The sequence below is a fragment of the Mustela putorius genome, unplaced genomic scaffold, assembly GCF_011764305.1.
Source record: "Mustela putorius furo isolate JIRA1106 unplaced genomic scaffold, ASM1176430v1.1 tig00003834_pilon_pilon_pilon, whole genome shotgun sequence".
Lineage (NCBI taxonomy): Eukaryota > Metazoa > Chordata > Mammalia > Carnivora > Mustelidae > Mustela > Mustela putorius.
In genome coordinates, this window is record NW_025421987.1 from 67267760 (window position 1) to 67286829 (window position 19070).

Here is a 19070-nt window from a genome sequence, read left to right on the forward strand (position 1 = left end):
CTTAATTTGTGATAGATCATATACCTAAACATAAAAAGCAAAAACTACAAATCTCATAAAACACAGGAGAGTATCTTTATGATTTGAGTACAGGAAAATATTACTTGAAAAAAAGGAAAAAACACCTTAAAAAATTTAAGAGAGTAAATAAAAAATCAAACATTATTAAATTTAAAAAATGCTACTTGTCACATAACACTGTTTTAAAAAAAGTCAGTAAGTACACTACAACCTAGAAGAAATTATTTGTAAATGTATAGCTTACAAAAAAACAAATCAAATACTTAAAAATCCCATGTGACAATAAAATGACAAATAAGCCAATAAAGAAAAAAGAGCAAGTACCTGGGTGCCTGAGAGGCTCAGTTGGTTAAGCGGTTCAGCATCTGAGTTTGGATTTTGCTCAGGTCTTGCTTTCAGGGTTGTGGGATCAATTCATTGTGGGGTTCTGCACTCAGTGCAGAGTCTGCTTGTTCCTCTCCCTCATATTAAAATTGGAACACAATAGAGAAAATTAGCATGGTCTCTGTCCAAGGATGATATGCAAATTCGTGGAGCATTCTATATTAGAAAGAAGTGAGCAAAACTCTTGGATACTTCACAAAGGGAGATGTAAAATGGGAGTTAAAAGAGAGAGAATGAGAGAGAGAGAGAAAACAAGAAAAGCAAATAAGAAAATGAACATTCGTCATTAAGGAAAATCACGTTAAAACCATGATAAAATTACCCTACAGAATTAGAAGTTTGGCTGAAATTTAAATGTCTGATACACCAAATGCTGCCAAGTTGGAAAAGAATTAGAACTATTATGCAGTGGGTGTGTAAAATGAGATAGCACAATGGAAAGTGCTTTGGCAATGTATTATAAAGACAAATATACAGCTGTTCCATGAAATAGGATTCTATTCCTAGGTATTTATCCAAGAGAATGAAAATGTATGCCCATAAAAAATTTTATTTTAAAATATATCTAATATATGGTAACTAATATGATAAAAAAATTAACAAAGTGGTTGCCTTACGTATAAGAGTGTTGACTGGGAAGAAAATGAGGGAACTTTCAGAGATTATGTATGGTTATATTCTGTATCTTAATATGGTCTGGTTACACAGGTGTGTGCATTTGTCAAAACTAATCAAACTGTGCAAATAATATTTGTACATTTCACTGTATATTTAAACCAAAACCACTATTAAGGCATGGAATTTTAGTGCATTGATTTCCATGTAAGTATGGTATCAGTTAGTGAGTCTGAAACACTTTATTCATGTACATTTTAAATATATACACACAAGCACACACACACACACATCCTTTTCATATAAATTGACATTTATGTAAATATGTGTATTTCTATGTATATGCATATAATAGCCTAATTAGAGTGTATACCAGAAATGGTCTACAGAAGGAGATTGTCTGATTCTGAAAGAAGATAATTGTAGAAAGATCATTTCGAAGGAAGTGTAAGGTCAGGATAGAAGACATTCCAGCTAATGAAAAAGATCAATTAAGGAAAAATGTTCTAAAAGGCATGAAAGATAGGGAAGAATTTCTGGGGGAGTGTCTTTGAATAAGTTAGTCAGATGGTGCTACTGTTGAGGAAAACCATTAAAAACAAAATCTTCAGCCAACCCAGAAAACCTTCCCACAATAGTAGAAGAGAAAGAAAACAGCTTTGTTATAGAATAGGCTTTAAGCCAGAATAAAATCCTACCCTTTCATATTGCCAAGAAGATAAAACTCTATTGTATACATGTTCTCAAAATGGTCAGTAACTAGTCCTTAAACAAGAGAACTTGATAGCAACATTTGTCACACATCATTCTTCTAAGATTCACCTGATAATTGGAGGGGCCATTTGTGTTTGCTAATCAGTTTTTTCCCAAAGAAAAAATAAACTATACTATTTTTTTAATAATTACTATTAAAAAATGATTTTATTTATTTGACAGAGAGAGATCACAAGTAGGCAGAAAAAGAGAGAGGGAAGCAGGCTCCCTGCTGAGCAGAGAGCCCAATGCAGGGCTTGACCCCAGGACCCTGAGATCATGACCTGAGCCATGATCTGAGCCATGACCTAAGTCGAAGGCAGCGGCTTAACCCACTGAGCAACCCAGTCGCCCCATAAACTGTAATATTTTTGTGGCAAGAGGTAACTTTGGCAATTTAACATGAGATAACCATGGACTTAAGACTTCAACTCCAACAGAAACCGGAAGATAGAGATGCTATCTTACTGGATGTTGCATTTCAAAGAGATGGCTCCCAAGTTCTTGAGAAAGACTTCATTGTGCCTTATAGCTGGCAATTGGCTTATTTGGCTTAAAAATATTTACATACATTTTAAAGAGACAAAGAAAAAAATTACACGTATTCTAAAGAAAGCCTTCTAAAGGTGGGAGGTGGGAGGGGTCTTCCCTTATTTTCAACAGGGAGAATTAAGCTTCTTATTTTTTTTTTAAGATTTTATTTATTTATTTGATAGAGAGAGACACAGTGAGAGAGGGAACACAAGCAGGGGGAGTGGGAGAGGAAGAAGCAAGATTCGCCAAGTGGGGAGCCCGATGTGGGGCTCCATCCCGGGACCCTGGGACAATGACAGGAGCCAAAGGCAGATGCTTAACAGCTGAGTCACCCAGGCACCCCCCAAGCTTCTTACTTTTAATTTATATTTGCCCTTATATTATACAAGAGGGATACAGATCTTATATAGAGTCATAATTTCTTCATAGAGATAAAATGTTTTGTGGAAAAAAATACAAGATCCAAAATTCTTACCCAAGACCTTTGTAGTCAGATATGTTCTAAAATATGAACTTTTTTGGATTATGGACAGGTAATATTGTGATATATACTTTAAAGTCTTACATATAACTTGTAAGCAAAACATTAATAAACCTGTAGGGAAATACATGAATATTCACACTAATCAGAATAAAAAATATAAAAAGATATTAATTTCAGGTAAAGTTTTGCACCCAAAGGAATTGATCAGATCAGGTCCAGTCTCATAATCAGATGAGATACAAAAAGCTCTTAGTTTTCACAGCCTTTTGACTTTGGCTTATAGATAAAAGATTTGAGATTGATATGGGAAGTGAGATAGTAAATAAACAAAGGAAATATAGTATGATTCATGAAAAAATTAAGAGGGCTCAGATGAAGGCCTCTAAATTTAAAGGGACAGTATCAATATGACTATGTGTTTCTCTCCAACCACACTCACCTGTGCATTGACATCTCAAAGAAAGCAGAAAGTTGGGTAGTACCAGGCCCAGTTATTTCTAGGCAATTTGTGAAAGAAGGCAAAGGAATTGAATATACCTGCTGGAGAATGATTAAAATGATGGGACCTGGACTTTCAGTTAGGGAAGGGGGAAATAAGGTTCTGAGTGGTGTACTACAAGGTGGAAGAAGGTAGGTAGGTGGGAGAAGTTGGACTGAAATCCCTGTAGGGTTCAACAAGCATAAGACTAGGGTTAATATAGGCAGTGAGATGCAAAAAGATGGTATACAGTGTGGGATTCAGAACTGAGGCTATATAGAGTTGCATGTAGGAAGATCAGTGGAATATCCATGGGACTTAATAACCAAGTCAAGATGGAGAATAAATTCATTGGAGGAGAGAAGCTTAAGGTTATTGGAAAGAACACCTACAAGAAAATTGAAATTCTAATAATTATAATAGTTAGCAAGGCTGAAGAGAGGAACAGTAAGTCAAGAGCCAAAGTATCCAGGGAATGAGGGGAAGGACCTCTGCAAATAGATGCAACCAACTTTCTAGTGCCAATATTTAAATGATTTTTTTTCTCTCTCTATTTTGGAGAGCTAAGATAGTTCTATGTGTTTAATTGGTTCATTAGTAATTTGAATTTTACTGAAAATGAATTAATTGCTCTTATAAATTGTTTCATGAAACTAAGATAAAATGTTTGAAACTAGTAAAGTTTTTGAATTAAAGGAAAAGTTCAAGGGATTTTAAAATTAAATTAAACCTATTTTCATACATACATTCTAACCCTTTTTTAAATATTTAAAACGATGTAAATCATGCAGTATACATAATTTATGAGTTTGCATTTTCCAAGGTCTTTAAGAATGGATATCAAATTTAAGTGTTCCTTTTGAAGTTTTAAACCAATAAATATGGAGACTAATCAAGAAAGTTTAATTAACAAGATTAATTAAATAAACTTAGTTTTAGAAATCTGTGTAAATGGTTAAGATAGGTGGTAATAAACTTACCATTATGGATGCTTGGTATAGAAAGGAATGCTCATGTTTGTTTGTTTGCCTCTTTTCTGAATCAGCTTGATGAAGATAAACCAGATCAGATACTGAACCTTTATCTCTGTGGAACAGTTGTCAAATAGTTAAATTATTTACCTTTCTCTCTTCCTTCCTTCCTTCCCTCCCTCCTTACTTCCCTCCTCTTTCCCCCCTTCCTTTCTTTCTTTTATTATTATTACTTTATTTTTTATTAACATATGATGTATTATTAACCCCAGGGGTACAAGTTTTCTTTCTTCTCCTTCTTTCTCTTTCAAGAGAGAGAGAATGCCAGCAGCAGGAGTGGGGAGAGATGGGAGAGGGGCAGAGGGAGAGGCAGAGAGAGAAAATCCTAAATGGAGAAACCCTGCCCAGGGCAGAACCTGATGTGGGGCTCAATCTCAGGAACCTGAGATCATTACCTGAGCTGAAATCAAAAGAGTAGAACACTTCACTGACTGAGCCACCCAGGTGCTCTATTTACTTTTCTTTCTTACTGCAAGGGTCCTCTACACGCAATATTTCAAGCATTATATTGCCTAAAATTGTGGAATTAAGAATCAACATCTTCTGTCACAGTGCAAATGTCATCAGACGTGCATGTTTGCATATTTTATGCTTCTTTAATAACGCATTCTTAAATTTGGTTTTAAGTTAAGGACAATGTTTGCTTATTGATCATGAGGCATTATCCACACCAGGGAAAGCACTCCGCAGTTTGCATCTTCTCAGTTAATTCTGAATAATTCAGGAAGTTCTATAAGTTGTATTTATTTTCATTACCTTTTTATCCATATATACCTGACAGATAGTGACATATAATATGCTACATCTAGTTATAAGCATGGTACTATTGTTATAAGTTTATAAAGTTATAGTGGTTTTTAGGTAGATATTATATAAATATATATAATATTATATATAATTATATATTATTATATTATATATGTGTGTGTATATGTGTTTGTGGGGTATATATATATATATATATATATATATATATATGAATTCTCCTATAGCAATATTGTACATCATATTATCTGGTTTATTACAAGACTCTTTTCTAGTGATTTTTCTTTTTTTTTAATACAAGGTAAAATTATAAAAATGTAATATTGGATATAAATTCTCTATAAAATAATTTATCTTATAATTAGCAAAAGATACACATCTTTAAAAAATAACTTTCCTCCAGTATACTATATTGTCACCGTTATTTTAAAAGTATGAAGTCAAATTAAAAAAAAAAAAAACTTCTTTGAATTTCACAGGTATTCAATGAAAAACAGTTTCAAAATGAATAGAATTAAGGAGTATTTGAGCATAATATTATGGAAAAAAAGTTAAGATATGGTATACTTTTTAAAGTAATACACCAAGCCCCAAGTTATTGCATGGATATTAAGTAGACAAGCAAGACTAACAACCCCAAGGGAAAGCACATCTGACCCATTTATTTAGTTAGTAGAATCACACACAGAATAAGAGGATGATTTAATTCTGGGCCAAGTATTTCTTAATTTCTAAACTTAAGCATACATTTAATTCAATGTGGCAAAAATAGATGTTATATAATTTATATAATTTGAAGCTAAGTCCTTTCCAAATAATTTTTACTGTACTGGAACAAATAAAAATTATTGTGATGAAATACTAGAAGTTAAAAAACCATACACATTAGAAAACCAAAAACATTTTGTCATGGTTTGAAATAAGTGTATCTATTAATAAGTATAAAATGCAGTATTAGGAGTAAGTTTAAGTTGTTAACTTGTACTTAAATAGAGCTTTGGTGATCAGGTATATTTTTTTTAATCTTGCATGTCTTTTTCTATCCTCATGGAACTACTTACAAACATAAAAACAAAAGTGCGGCAGATGTTGGAAATAAATTTGAATTTGAATTATGATAGCAATAATTCAGATTTTAGTAATTTTTTAAAATCTAAAATGTTATCTTGAGAGATATTTACTGCTAAATTGGAAAACAGCCTCGGGCCCCTGTGTGGCTCAGTGGGTTAAGCCTCTGCCTTAGTCTCAGGTCATGATCTTGGGGTCCTAGGATCGAGTCCCACATCGGGTTCTCTGCTAAGCAGGGAGCCTGCTTCCCCTCTCTCTCTTCCTGCCTCTCTGCCTACTTGTGATCTCTGTCTGTCAAATAAATAAATAAAATTTTAAAAAAAGAAAGAAAACAGCCTCATTTTTTTATTCATTTCTATTCAGCTAAAGAATCAGCTGATATGCCATATCATAACAATACACTTTAATCATTGCTCTAACTCATGAATGGTTTCAAGTTATTTTCATCTAAATCAATTTGCTTTGAAGTTGTTCAGTAGAAAAACAAACAAACAGAAAGAAAAACATTGTCAATAAAATAAAATAGCATGCTCCAAATTGGAATTATTCTTAAATTTCTGCAAAAACAAAGTATACCTGTATCTATCGACCTTTCCTAACTCTCCTTCCGACCTGTTTTTTTAATTCTCACTACAGTGTAGTGTGCATCCAAAATAATGTAAGAAAAAATATTGAGAAAAAAAGAACTTCTTCATCAAAGTCATTGAAATGAATAACTATCACGTTTTGTCTGATATACATTAGTCATTCCCATGAGTGAGATATGATCTAAGAGACCTGGCTTCCTTACATTTGCTTTAAGTATAAAAAAAAAAAAAAAAAAAAAAAAGTTTGTTTGTTTCTTTGTTTGTTTTGATAGACTAGTATAGCCTGCAACCTCTAGAACCAAAATTGTAAGAAAACTTAATAATCCAAGTGCATTAAAATTGATCTTCATTTAGACATATCAGATGATATATCTTCAAGTTTTAGATATTTTATATACATATAAATTTTAAGAAGTACTTTTATATATGAAGGAGATAACTTTATAAAATGAAAATATAGATCAGTCAAAAATATCTTATCAGGATGAAACTTTTTGTTTAACATCATTTACATTCATAACTTGACCATAAGATTTTTAAAGGTTTTGTTTCTAATTTCGGTTTTAGAAACTGCCAAATGTGTAAATTTATGTTCTCAATATATTATTAGGAGCAATGGGGAAAATGGCAAAAAATAAAAATTTAATTAATGACTTATAAATCCTGAGGGCTTCACATTTCAGCCTTCCTACAACAAAAACATGGAAAGAGAAAGTGATCTACCTTAGCTCAAAAATCTTGCAGATGGTTGAATCAAATGTAAACTGCTGACCTCAGTTTTCTAGTGCTTTTTAAAATCATAATTATTAATTTAACAATGGATGTGTTTTGGGTGTAGTGATGTTAGAGTTGTATTTATTTGACAACTGAAGAAAATACCTAAATACATAATTTTTTTAAAAGATTTTATTTATTTATTTGACATAGAGAGAGATCACAAGTAGGCAGAGAGGCAAGCAGAGAGAGAGAGAAAAGGAAGCAGGCTCCCTGCTGAGCAGAAAGTCTGATGTGGGGCTCGATCCCAGGACCCTGGGATCATGACCTGAGCCAAAGGCAGAGGCTTTAACCCACTGAGCCACCCAGATGCCCCTAAATATACAATTTCTAACTGTAGATAATATTTAACTGCAAATTATTTTCTGAATGACAATTAGGAATGTTTCCAGCTCTCAAATGAACTGAGAAGCCTTTACACTAAATGAGAGGCATTGATTACATATATAAAAAGAATACATCTATATATATATTTAAAATAAAAAAAATGTAATTGTCAGAAGGTAAAAAAAAACCCTCTTAAGTTATACACACACAACTGGTCATCAAATCCATATTAATTGTTATTAAAATTAATCAAATGATTCCTAAAATGTAACAAAAACGAGTCCTTTAAAATCTTATTTCTATCTAGGTGTACTTTCTGTTATTTAAAAATAAGGAATATTTCATAAGAAAGTTACAAAGTTAATGATGATATCAATATGTATATATTCATATGCTTGTTTAGGTTATGAGTAATTTGTGTTACCAGTGTAAGGGAGAAATCAAAAGTAATAATTATTTCTTGTCTATACTCATAGGAACATATTGTTGTTATTATATGGCCATGGAACCATTTACCACATACATGTGAAATATCACAATAAACAATTATTAACTTTAGGCCCCAACTATCCAATATGAATGTTTTAGCATGGTGAGATGCAGAATATATTGAGTTTTTTAAATATAAATTTAAATCTTTGAAAGTAAAATATAGTTTAAAGTTGTACTTACTAACACATTATTTCTCTTTTTTCTTTATTATTTTTTTATAACATATTATTTCAAGCAAACTTTACAAAACTATAATAGGGTAGTCATTTGGAAGTTCAGCATGGGAATTACTTCCTATTGAGGGACCTAATTACCAAACATTTTTGCTCACATTACCTAAAGGTTATGATTAGAACACATTAAAAAATCAGCAGATTCAGATCTAAGTGAACAACAAGGTACATAAGGTGATGAAAGGTCTTCCGTGAAAGCACAGGGCCATAGCCATTAAGGATCTTTGTGAGAGTAAAATCATTTAAAAATCAATGCAAAATCTTTTAGAGAGCTTCTGCTCAGTAAAACACAAATAAAATTGCCAGGAAAAATGAGAGCTTCTGAATTTTGTATGAAGTAAACTAGAAATTACATGGAAAATCATAGAGAGGAAAAAGACTTAAAAATATAGGTTTTTAACAAATATAGTTGTCTCGACACTTTAAAGTTGTTGTTGCTGGGCATTGTTGCAAGTACTATTGTTTTATTTTTAATACTAAAATTTCAGTATTATCTTATAATGGTAATGGCCATACTTGATAAATCGGTAGAAAAAACACAATGACTATTTGCGTATTTAAAATAGAAAAATTTAATTTTCTTGATGACATTGGTCTGTCTAGATGAATAAATCAATAGAACAAAATAGAGTTCAGAAATAGACTCCTGTGAGGACAAATGATTTTCACAAAGGTGTGAAGGCAATTCAGCAGAGAAAGAGTAGTCATCTCAACAAATAGTACTGGACTACTGGACTAATTGGACATCTGTACATAAATAACTTTGACACATAATTTATACTATGCACAAATAATGAATAGTTATTAAATGGATGATAAATTTAAATATAAAATCTAAAGGTAGGAGTGCCTGGGTGGCTTAGTGGGTTAAGCCTCTGCCTTTGGCTCAGGTCTTGATCTCAGGGTCCTCGGATTGAGCCCAGGCATCTGACTCTGCTCAGCAGGGAGACTGCTTCCCTCCCTGTCTCCGCCTGCCTCTCAGCCTACTTGTGATGGATCTCTGTCAAATAAATCAAAAATCTTAAAAAAAAAAATGTAAAGTCTAAAGCTATATAACTTCTAGAAGAAAACTTTTTTTTTTTTTGCTTTGTTTTAGTCAAAGAACTCTTACCTCTGTGATCAAACGCATAATCGACAAAAGAAAATATGATAATTTAACTTCATGAAAATTAAAAATGTTGTTCTGCAAAAGAGAGACTGGGAAAAATATTGCAATCATATCTTATCTGAACTCATATCTAGAATATACAGAGTATTCCCTAAACGCAATAATAAGAAAGCTCAAGTAAGTGTGCTAAAATTTGAACAATTTATGAAAGAATGGACAATTTATGAAAGATGACACACACATAAAATATATTCAACATCATCAGGATTAATAAAATATAAATTAAAATCACAAGGGATTAATACTTAATACCTATCAGATTGTCTTAATGACTTCATCACAAATGCTGACAGTTCTGTGAAGTAACAGCTATTGCCATGCAGTAGAATGAGAATATAAAATAATACTACCACTTTGGATAAAATTTGGCAGTTTCTTAAGATTTAAAAAATCCACCTACCATAAAATTCATTTGATACCACACATAGGTATTTCTCCAAGACAAATTAAAGCTTGTATGTGAGTGTTCACTGCAATTTTTTTTTTGCATTATCCCAAACTGGAAACCACCAAAATATCCATCTACATGTGAAAGTATAAACAAATTATGATGTATATATATACAGCGGTATACTACACCTCAAAGAAATGAGTGAAATATTGATACATGAAACAATGGATAAATCTCACAATAATTACACTGAGGGAAGCAGATCAGCCATCCCCCCTTCAAAAAATGTTTATAAAACCCTAGAAAATCTAAAATACTGTATAGTTACAGAAAGCAGATCAGTGATTGGTGGTTTTCTAGGGCTGGAGAGTAGGGAGGATAGTAGGGAGGAGTAAAAGGGATTAGAAACAAATGTGAAGGAGTTTTCACTTATCTTGAATTTAGCAATGGTTTTATGGTTTATGCATATTTCAAAACTTCAGATTTTACTATTAGAATATGTACAGGGATTTGTATGTTAAATCCAAAGAACAAAAAGTTACCATCCCCATTAGCTTTGCAGGTAAAATTAAAGAAAAAGTAAAATAAGACTCAGAAAAATATAGCAACAATAATAATAAAAATAAAGAAGGGAGGAAGATCATATACCACAGCTGCTTATAGGCTGCTTCCAACAAACCAAATAGGCAAAACACCAAATGTTTTGGTATAAGAGATTTCTTTAACCATGAAATGATTTTCCCTGTATCTACTTCTCTGTCTTCCACCAGAAATTATTATTTTGGCTTGAGGGATCAAAAACTGATGGCAAAGGTAGCACATGGGAAAATCTGAGGAAATAAATCATTCCTAAGATTTGTCTAGGAGTGACTCTTTTAATTACTTTACATAATTTGTCTTAAAGGAACCACCCAGGAAGCCAGTATAATGGCTTTTGTAGAATTGGCTTCCTAATTGTTCAGGCTTTATGTCCCACAGGCAAGTAAACCTTGAGTGAACAAACTAAAATCAGATAAATTGTACTTACCACTTTTATTTTGGAGGATAAATATTTTGAACAAATGCACATAGAATTTGATTACAATCTTAATAATGTACTAATGTAAAATCTTTTTTCTAAGATTAGAAAATATAGAAACATCAGTAGACATGTAAAAAAAAAGTTCAAAGGAAGTGTATCATGCTAAGGAAGCAAAACAACAAATTCCCTCAGGAAACAGGAGGAAAACATAAAGAAATAAGTAATATTAATTGCAAGATTTGTGGTACATTTTCTCCAGGGTCTTAGACATGAGAGGTTTCTGATGAAAGACGTATTGTATAATAGACAGTCACACACTAGACATTATCTGACAAACCACTCAGTATTAAAAATTATTTTAGAATTTTGAGGAAAACCGGAAAAATGTTAGCATGGTTAGCTAAAATAAAGCAAGCAGAGTATATGATTTGATAGTCATGCAACAGACATGTTGACTTTGTGAAGCTTCTAGATTGGGATTTCCAGATGTCAGATTATAAATAATACTTAGAATATTATCAAATTATCCAACAATGTTTGTAGAGTAGAAAAGTTAATATTTTCTCAAACATTAAAATTTTAATTTATATTTAATCTCTTAATCTACAATAATGCTTTCCATTTATGCAGAGCCTATTCTATACTGACTAATATGAATTCTTTAATTAACTCATTCACTCATTGTCATAAAACTTTATAGTAGGTGTTATTAACCCTGTTTTAGGCAAGGAAACAAACTCTAATAAGTTAATTTGTGTAATAAGACATTTATAATGCAAAAGCTGTGTTTTGAGTCTTCAGACTGGTTATCTTGTCATGATTCATTGCTCTCTGATGCCACTTCCACATTGAAGACTTAGCAATGTTCCCATTGCCTTCAAGATAAAGTATAAGTTCCATAATTTGGTATGCTATGTCCTTCAGAATCTGGCCTTCTTTATGACTACAGCTTTCTTTCTTACACTATTAACCCTCTCTCTCCATAGGAACCCCAATCTCAGATTTCCACAGACTATGTGGCTTTAGTTGCACTTGTACATTGTTCCATCTGCCTTGAATGTTTGTCTTTTCTCTTACTCCAGGTTAATTTCTACTTGGAATTCAGGATTTGCAAAGATCATGTCCTTTAAGAAGGGCGCCTGGGTGGCTCAGTGGGTTGGGCCACTGCCTTCGGCTCGGGTCATGATCTCAGGGGCCTGGGATCGAGTCCCATATCGGGCTCTCTGCTCGGCGGGGAGCCTGCTTCCCTCTCTCTCTCTGCCTGCCTCTCTGCCTACTTGTGATCTCTGTCTGTCAAATAAATAAATAAAATCTTTAAAAAAAAAAAAAAAAAAGAAGTGCTCTCTCACTGTATCCGATTTTATGTTTTCCCAATTCTATTCTGTTCATACCTGTCATTATATTTTTCACACCATTTTTACTACTACTATCACTACTATTCTATAGTTTTCTCTTCCTCCATTAATAGCTTATAATCCTTAAGGGCTTTTTTTTTTTTTTTTTTTTTTTTTTAGAACTAAGGAAAGAGAGGGGGAGAAAGAAAGGGGGAGAGAAAGAGAGAGAAAGGGCAGAGGGAGTGACAGAGAGAGCCTTAAGCAGGCCCCATGCCAAGCACCCAATGCAGGGCTCAATCTCACAAACTTGAGATCATGACCTGAGATGAAACCAGGAGTCTGAGGCTTAACCTACTGAGCCACCTTAACCTACTAAGGCAACCCCATAAGGGCATGTTTAATTACTTTACATAATTTGTCTTAAAGAAACCACCCAGGAAGCCAGTATAATGGCTTTTGTAGAATTGGCTTCCTAATTGTTCAGGCTTTATGTCCCACAGGCAAGTAAACCTTGAGTGAACAAACTAAAATCAGACAAATTGTACTTACCACTTTTATTTTGGAGGATAAATATAAACATCACACAGAAAATATAAAAGTATTTTTATAAATGGACAAATTAAAAATTGTTTTTAAAATGAATATTTTAATTCATATTTCAATTCATATTTCATGTTCAAGTCAATTCATGTTTCCATTCATATTTCAATTCTTATTTTTGTATTTCAATTCATATTTCAATATGAATTGAATTCTAGGATAATAAAAGAATAGCAAATTGGATGCAGATACTTTTTACAATCAGGTGAGTAAAATGTTTAGTAAACAACATGTAAAATATTCAATTTAATTGGGAGTCAAAAGATGTAATTATCAATTTAGAAACTATTAAAACCAATTTTATTTTTTTATGATGCACAACAGCAAACAGTTCTTTCCATGAATTTATAGAGGGATTGTAAATAAGAATTGACTTGGTATAATAGTATGATTATATATCCAGAGCATTAAAATTGCAACAATCTTGAGCCAGCAGTTTATCTTAGTAATGAATTCCTTTTAAAAAGGCAAACACACTGGGTGCCTGGGTGGCTCAGTTGGTTAAAACCTCTGCCTTAGGCTCGGGTCCTCCTGGGATCGAGCCCCCCATCAGGCTTTCTGCTCAGGGAGCAGCCTGCTTCACCCGCTCTCTCTGCCTGCCTCTCTGCTTACTTGTAATCTCTCTCTGTCAGATAAATAAATAAAATCTTAAAAAAAAAAAAAAAGGCAAACACCCATATGTGGACAAAGAAGATGATCATGGGATTATTCATAATAAGAAAATTTGAAACCTCTTACATGTTCAACAATAGGGATGTTGCTAATAGGCATTATAACAATAAAATTAATATTATATTAAAATATGTAATATAAGAAAAAATGTAATGACTTCACAAATTCTCATGCTAGGTGAAAATTGCATATATGATATAAATTAAATTTAAAAATATAAATGCTAAAAACATGGAATATTGAAAATTGTGTCTATAAAATAAGAAGAGGGATTATGAATCTTGATTTTTTATTTCACTTTTCCATATTTTCCTTCATTAAGCATATTTAATGACCAGTAAAACTGTAAGCTCAACACTTAATTAATAAATGGAAAATACGATTATGGGAAGCAGCAGAAGTTAAATAGCCTGAATATGAAATGTCTTCACACTTTAAATACTAATTCATGAAACAACTTTTGTGATTGTCACTCAGAAAAATTTTGTGAATATAAAATCAAACTACTCAGAGCCCTTGAGTCTGTGTTTTTAGTGTCTAGTTGATTATACATGTGTAGAAGGGATGATTATAAGACCATTAAAATCATCAACCAACCTTATAATTCTTCCCAAATGGGCTGATAGTCACGTCCATTTTGAAAAATAATAGCTATAGTTATATCATTTAAATACACAAGCATACATATAGAGAGCTCAGTGATTAAATAAACTATCCACAAAGGTTAGTTTTAACCAGCAAGAAAACACCAGGAAATGACAGATACACTCTGCCAATTAGGAAGAAAATGTTATTCTAGGTTATGTAAGGTGATCCTACTGTTTGCTCCCACAGAAAAGATTCTGCATGGAATGTTGTATTATTCTGGCAACTGATTAGCATTTTGATATGCTCAAAATTTGTTCACATGGAAATGAAATATTAAAGCAGACAGCAATTCAAAGTAATAGATGAAACTATTGCACAAAATGTTTTTCTATATTTTGAGATAATTGGTTGCCAAGGAATGCACTCAAGATTATTTCTGCCTTTTCTGATTACCACAGAGATAAATATATAACAAGAAACACACACACACACACACACACACACACACGGCAAAGAGTATACCTTCTTTTGATTTAGTCTGCTGAAAATTAGTGTAAAGCCAGGAGCTATCTTCCTGTTTAGTAAATGATGATAAAAATATTATGTCTCAGGATTACTGGAGGGTGTTGAGATTCAGTTGTTTCTTTACAAAAAATTGAAGATATAACTAAATATATTTTGTTATTATTCAGAGAGAATTTATCTTAAAATCTGTGAATTAGATTTCTATAAAACTTTTCTAATTTATAACATTTCATACTCTATTAAGTACTATTAGAATATTACATTCTTTATTTTTAAAATTTTATTTATTTTTGCAAGGCAGAGAGAGAGCATGAGTTGGGGAGTGGCAGAGGGAAAAGCACTCTCCCCTCTGAGCAGGGAGCCAAATGTGGGTCTTGATCCCAGGACCCTGGGACCGTGACCTAAGCCAAAGGCAGACACTTAACAGACTGATCCACCCAGGCACCCTAGAATGTTACTTTAAATCTACACTGTGTGGAAACATCTCAGCATTCTTGATCAAGCCCAAAATGGGAAGTAAAATGTTACATTCAGGTAACAAAGATGAATGCTTTAAAAAAGAAAAGAAAAGAAAAAAGTGCATCATTAAAAGTAAACTACAAGTGGTTGAAATCTGTCTAAAGTTCTTGGTACTAATTGTGAGAAGGGAAAACAGCTTACATTTGGGATGTGCGTTTGCTCTTTCAGTTCACAGTCTATTTAGTAAATGACCTATCCCAGCATAGGAAATGTTACCACAGTGGCTCATAAGTGCTAATGTACAGCCAAAAATTGCAAGCCCCTACTCCCAATACCACTTCACTCCTATAGAATCATGCTTAGAGCTTCATTGTTAATCCACTTTTCAGAATATAAAAAGCTAAATATCTTCAATGTGCTGTTTTCATATAGTCACAAAAGAGTTTAATTTCTCCATCATGCAAAAGGATGATATCCGGGGATCTTTTGGGAGACACGTTGGAAAAATATTGTCGGCAGAGGAATTTTTATTCTTTTATAATATTCTATGTAATAAGCATCTGTTACTCCTAAACACATATTACAAAAATGAATTATAATGTATTTGGTCAATATCATTCCCTTCCCTTTCCTTTTGACCTGCTTAATTCGATCCATTGATATTTGCTCATTTTTAAAAATACCTCACACCATTTAAAAATACCTTATACTATCTAAAACATAGCAGGCTGATTTCATCCCTATATTTCCTGAGGTTCAGCCAGGCTATTCACAATTTGAAAAAGAAACCACAAGAACGTAGTGAATATTTTTTTCAAAAATGAGCTGTAGGATATTCTCTTGGCAAAGGAGAAGTGAATAATTCTTATTAAGACCAAGAATATAAAAGCTCACATATAAATTTGAGTTCCTGCTACGTGATGGAAATACAGCCGAAAATACTGGAGCCCAATTTGCTGTGTAATGAACTTTGAAACAATCACCTAACACATATTTGTTTTATAGGCAGAATTATTTTTATTAAAAACCATGCTTTCTTTCCCTATGTTAAGTTTTATAATTTAATCAATTTTAGTATACTCCTTCTTCTGATGGTTTTTAGTGTTTTTAAACTATCCAATCTTTAAAATTATCCTTAGAAAATTGAAGATTAAAAAAAACAACAAACTTAAGAGTTGTCAAGAAAAAGCATCCTGGGGTGCCTGGATGGCTCAGTGGGTTAAAGCCTTTGCTTTCAGCTCAGGTCATGATCCCAGGGTCCTGGGATCCTGCTTCCCCTTCTCTCTCTCTCTGACTACTTGTGATCTATGTCTATCAAATAAATAAATAAAATCTTAAAAAAAAAAAAAGAAAAAGAAAAGAAAAGAAAAAGCATCCTAACAAAGTAATTTGCAATCCAAACAAAATTGTCAATTTTAAAGATTGTTTTTCATAATACTTAGTGATTCATGTTTTGTATAATTCCTAAAGGATTGGTGGGTACTAAAGTATTCAAACTGCAGCCTAAAATAAAATGTTATATACTTACTGTTTAAAAATCCACAATGAGACAACATTTTGAAATATGACCTAGTTTGAAATTCATACTCTGACTTTTTCTGAAATATCAGTGGTGGTTTTGTATATTTAATTAGAAATTGCCATATTTTATGGCTTTACACTCCATATATGATTTTAAGCACCTTAGCAATATCATTGCTGTTCCAAAAAGGAAAATGTGGTATATGGAAAAGCCATAAATTTATTATTCAAGATTTGAGGTAGATGGCTTAAAAATACTATTAAGGTGTATTAAAAATATTGATTTTTGAAGATCTATAAACAACTGCTCCAAATACATATATCATACATATTCACTTGATTTAATAATTAGAGATAACCTAGACATGTTTATTTTTTCTTTTCTTTTACCCCAGTAGGCATGTTTTCTTATAAGGACAATGATTTGTGGTTTAATTCTAAATGCTTTCCCACCCACTAATACGATTTTACATATATAAGATATATATTAAATCATTAAAACATTCACCATCGTGGTGAATTATGGTTAATGAAATAAAAAAAAATAGTTCAAGAAATTACACTGTTGTTTTAGAGATTTATTTACTATAGATTCATGACTTTACTTTTTTTTTTTAATTTTTTATTTTTTATAAACATATATTTTTATCCACAGGGGTACAGGTCTGTGAATCACCAGGTTTACACACTTCACAGCACTCACCAAATCACATACCCTCCCCAATGTCCACAATCCCACCCCCTTCTCCCAAACCCCCTCCCCCCGGCAACCCTCAGTTTGTTTTGTGAGATTAAGAGTCACTTATGGTTTGTCTCCCTCCCAATCCCATCTTGTTTCATTTATTCTTCTTCTACCCACTTAAGCCTCCATGTTGTATCACCACTTCCTCATATCAGGGAGATCATATGATAGTTGTCTTTCTCTGCTTGACTTATTTCGCTAAGCATGATACGCTCTAGTTCCATCCATGTTGTTGCAAATGGCAAGATTTAATTTCTTTTGATGGCTGCATAGTATTCCATTGTGTATATATACCACATCTTCTGGATCCATTCATCTGTTGATGGACATCTAGGTTCTTTCCATAGTTTGGCTATTGTGGACATTGCTGCTATAAACATTCGGGTGCATGTGCCCCTTTGGATCACTACATTTGTATCTTTAGGGTAAATACCCAATAGTGCAATTGCTGGGTCATAGGGCAGTTCTATTTTCAACATTTTGAGGAACCTCCATGCTGTTTTCCAGAGTGGCTGCACCAGCTTGCATTCCCACCAACAGTGTAGGAGGGTTCCCCTTTCTCCGCATCTTCGCCAGCATCTGTCATTTCCTGACTTGTTGATTTTAGCCATTCTGACTGGTGTGAGGTGATATCTCATTGTGGTTTTGATTTGTATTTCCCTGATGCCGAGTGATATGGAGCACTTTTTCATGTGTCTGTTCGCCATCTGGATGTCTTCTTTGCAGAAATGTCTGTTCATGTCCTCTGCCCATTTCTTGATTGGATTATTTGTTCTTTGGGTGTTGAGTTTGCTAAGTTCTTTATAGATTCTGGACACTAGTCCTTTATCTGATATGTCGTTTGCAAATATCTTCTCCCATTCTGTCAGTTGTCTTTTGATTTTGTTAACTGTGTCCTTTGCTGTGCAAAAGCTTTTGATGTTGATGAAATCCCAGTAGTTCATTTTTTCCCTTGCTTCCCTTGCCTTTTGCGTTGTTCCTAGGAAGATGTTGCTGCGGCAGAGGTCGAAGAGGTTGCTGCCCGTGTTCTCCTCAAGGATTTTGATGGATTCCTTTCGCACATTGAGGTCCTTCATCCATTTTGAGTCTATTTTTGTGTGTGGTGTAAGGGAATGATCCAATTTCATTTTTCTGCATGTGTCTGTCCAATTTTCCCAGCACCATTTATTGAAGAGGCTGTCTTTTTTCCATTGGACATTCTTTCCTGCTTTGTCGAAGATTAGTTGACCATAGATTTGAGGGTCTCTTTCTGGGCTCTCTATTCTGTTCCATTGATCTATGTGTCTGTTTTTGTGCCAGTACCATGCTGTCTTGATGATGACAGCTTTGTAATAGAGCCCGAAGTCCGGAATTGTGATGCCACCAACGTTGGCTTTCTTTTTCAATATCCCTTTGGCTATTCGAGGTCTTTTCTGGTTCCATATAAATTTTAGCATTATTTGTTCCATTTCTTTGAAAAAGATGGATGGTACTTTGATAGGAATTGCATTAAATGTGTAGATT

The 19070-nt window shown here is 33.0% G+C and overlaps 1 non-coding gene across 1 annotated transcript; it reads left to right on the plus strand.

The window, feature by feature from the left end:
* The first annotated feature begins 468 nt into the window (after window positions 1–468).
* On the plus strand, window positions 469–571 carry LOC123394616. Its single transcript, XR_006609372.1, has one exon. It is a non-coding gene; the product is annotated as a U6 spliceosomal RNA (small nuclear RNA).
* The last annotated feature ends 18499 nt before the right edge of the window (window positions 572–19070 follow it).